Source organism: Montipora capricornis, chromosome 12, assembly GCF_036669925.1.
Source record: "Montipora capricornis isolate CH-2021 chromosome 12, ASM3666992v2, whole genome shotgun sequence".
NCBI classification, from domain to species: Eukaryota; Metazoa; Cnidaria; class Anthozoa; order Scleractinia; family Acroporidae; genus Montipora; species Montipora capricornis.
The window spans coordinates 28,038,214-28,041,723 of NC_090894.1; the positions used below are offsets into that span (position 1 = coordinate 28,038,214).

Below are 3,510 nucleotides of genomic sequence, written 5' to 3' on the forward strand. Positions count from 1 at the left end.
CATAAATCAAAACGTTAGGAAAACCTTGTAATTGTCTTTATTGATTGAAAAAATATTGTCTTAACATTTTGAGACCGTTTAAAAATAATAACCGCGGACCATTAGTTACTGCAGGCTCAATTCAATATGGCCGCCTCCACGTGGGATTTGCTGTGTACACAGGTGAGTCCTTTTCTTACTTGTTTTGACTTGCTTTTCAATGTTTTAAATATTGATGGTGCTTTGAATAGAAGTTAAGCACAATAAAACACACATTTGCTAATTAGATAACCTTTTTGCAGAGAAAAGTAGAATTATATTTTTGGTTTCACTACAGTGTATGTAAGTTCGTAAGCTTGTTAGCAGTTTAAATACAACAATTTTCTGCACTTATAATGAAATAAATTGTAAGCATCATGTGAATTGGAATCGTTTATTCTTCGAATTCATGAAATATGATGACTATTGGCCAGGACAGCTGCATAATAGCCCTATTTCGCAGTTAAGTTATCATATTAAGATAACAACAATCACCATCGGCACTTCAGTTCGGGCACAAGCCACAAAATGCCATATTTTTTTCTGGCGTTCGTGAAACTATTTTAGCATAAAAATGGTTTTAAAATGTACAAGAACTAAAATTCTTTTAGTTTACACTGTTTATATGCTGTGCAAGATTGTAATTGTTGATGCAACCTATTAAGGTTATAACAGGTATTTAAAGTTATAAATGTACAAAAGAAGTATTGAAGTGAAGTATTTTGGTGACCTATAAGTAGATTTTTTTACATAAAACCTTCTTAAATTGACAAACCGAATTTATGATGGCAAGAACAGACTCGGATTTCGAATTCAGTTGTAACTAGACTCTCTGAAGCTTTATTAGTTCAATCAATCTTGGAATATTTATGATTTCAGATAATCTTAAACTTAATCTGTGATGGATGGAAAAGCCAATTGCATAATCTGTAAAGAGCCACTCGACCAAGGGCCTGACTCCGCTATAGTTACGCTAGGAGAGAAAGGCAGTGCAAGTGTTAACAGAGCAAGTTTAGAGCGTAATCATAGTACTATCTGCACCGTACCTGGGCAACAGGTTCACCAACATTGCCCGCAAACTCCATTGCAACCCTAACAAAATAGCCCAAGCAAAAAGAGAGGCCGCACAAACCCCAGACACAAGTATTTCCCACTCCAAACGCCGTTCAGCGGAAAAGAGCTTCAGTTTCAGCAGTGATTGCTTTTTCTGTGGAACGCCTGTCAATGTTGTGGAGCAAGGGAAAAAAAGAGAGGTCTTTAGTGTAACAACCCTAGACATGAAGGATACTATATTGGCGACATGTTGTAAAAGACAAGATGCATGGAGTGACATTGGACAGGCCAGAATTATGCACGGACATGACTTACCTGCCGCTGATGCAGTGTATCATCAGACATGTAGCGTCAATTTCCGCACAGGGAAGCAAATTCCAAAGATGTTTGTGACTGATGAAACCTACGCACAAGAAGAAAAAAGTTGGCCGACCGCAAGATGAGGAAAAAACGGATGCGTTCCTGCGAGTATCAAGGTTCCTTCAAGAAAATGACGATGAACAGATAAGTGTGAGTGACCTTATTGACTTAATGAATGATTTTATGGCAGACTCGGAAAGCACAGCGTATGGCCATACACATATGAAGGCTAAGATCAAGGAGCACTTTGGTGATCAATAATAATCACTGAATTAAATGGAAGGGCTAATGTAGTCACGTTCAGGAGCACGGCAGAGACTGTTCTTCAAGAATTTCATGCTCGTCAAAAGGATCATCCTGAACAGGAAAAACAACACATCATGGAAACTGCTGCCAAGCTCATTAAGAATGACATCAAGTTAGTAGACACTTCAAATGAGCACTATCCCACCGTAAATGAAATTGAAACTGAAGAGAGATGCCTCAACTTCCTTCCTGCCGCTCTCAAGCTTTTTTTAGATTGAAGGGATCTTGACAGAAAAGATGTCGGCCTTAAATTGGCATCTATTGGACAAGCCATGATGCAAGCAGCCCGCCCTCGAGTTCTACTTGCACCACTTCAGGTTGGAGTGGCTGTACAGCTTCATCACCATTTGCATCACGTTTCCTTATTGACTCCCTCCACCGTCCTGGATTTTGTTTGTTCATATCAAGAAGTGCAGAAGTTTTGGACAAAATGCAGCTGTAAATCAAGGAACTGATATTCCCAGCCATACTTCTGAGTTTGTCAATGTGCTGCAGATAATGTTGATCACACATAAGAACCTTGGACGGCAACGATACGTTCCATGGCATGGGGATCATAGCCGCTGTTACCCCCGGAACAACGCAGAGCCAACTTGTTCCAAGGAGACAAGTTAATGCAGAAGATATTTCCACAGCAGGATGCATCCAAATACAGCACCAGGGCTTAGCAAACCAGGAAATAGAGATAAAGTACAATGACATAGTTATCCGGAAAGCCCTCGATCCAACAGCCAATCTTGATATTCTATGGAAGACGTCACTCTTATTTCATTTCTCTCGACCAGCTTGGTCTGGTATGATGCAGTATGTTCATCGTTGTAACCACCCGGATCAGTCCTCTGTAACATTCCTCCCAATGACTGACATGAGTTCAAGTGACCCTACTTGCATCTTCTCCACATTGAAGTTTGTAACTGAACATGCACGCAAGCATAACGTAACACCAATTATTACTTTTGATCAACCACTGTGGTGGAAGGCTTTGACAATCATTATGTCTGAACCTCTGGGAAGTGACCTTCGTGAAATAGTCCTGCGTCTTGGTGGATTCCATACTGAGATGAGTTTTCTCGGCTGCATTGGCAATCTCATGGCAGGATCTGGATTAAAAGAGCTTTTAGAGATGATTTATGCACCAAACGCAGTGGAGCACATCTTTACTGGTAAAGCTATCGCTCGAGCAGTGCGTGCACATCTTCTTGTAGATGCAGCTCTTAACACACTCATGCTATCCAAAGCTCTGACAGTTCCCATTTCAGGAATGCAAGATACGCCAAATGAGTCAGCGGCAGCTGAAGATGAAGATGAAGATGAAGATGTTGCATCAAATACGCCATCTACTGCAGATCCCAGACAGAATCCTGACCTTCAGGAAGCTCGTGCCCCGTATGATGAGTTAATAAACAAAAAAAGTCAGCAGAAGAAATTAGTGCAGCTGATGTTCTAGACAGGATAAAAGGCCATCTCCAACAACAGAGGGATTTCATGAAGGACGACCGCACAGCATCGCTATGGCTGCAGTATATGGATATGGTAGACATCCTTCGCATGGTCATAAAGGCTGAGCGAACCGGTAATTGGAGACTCCATCTACAAGCTTTGTCAGAGATGCTTCCCTATCTGGCTGCCTCAGGGCACAATCTGTATGCTAAAAGTGCCAGATTGTACTTGCAATCCATGAACAACCTTGAGAGTGAACATCCAGATGTTTACAGGAAATTGAGGCTGGGTTCCATGTAGTTAGAAGAAGCAACCGCATGTGGGCAGGACTCT

General features: G+C 41.2%; 1 pseudogene; it reads left to right on the forward strand.

Annotated features, from left to right (window-relative positions):
• The first annotated feature begins 3,345 nt into the window (after nucleotides 1-3,345).
• LOC138025605 (uncharacterized) overlaps nucleotides 3,346-3,510 on the forward strand; it is a 2,038-nt pseudogene continuing 1,873 nt past the window's right edge.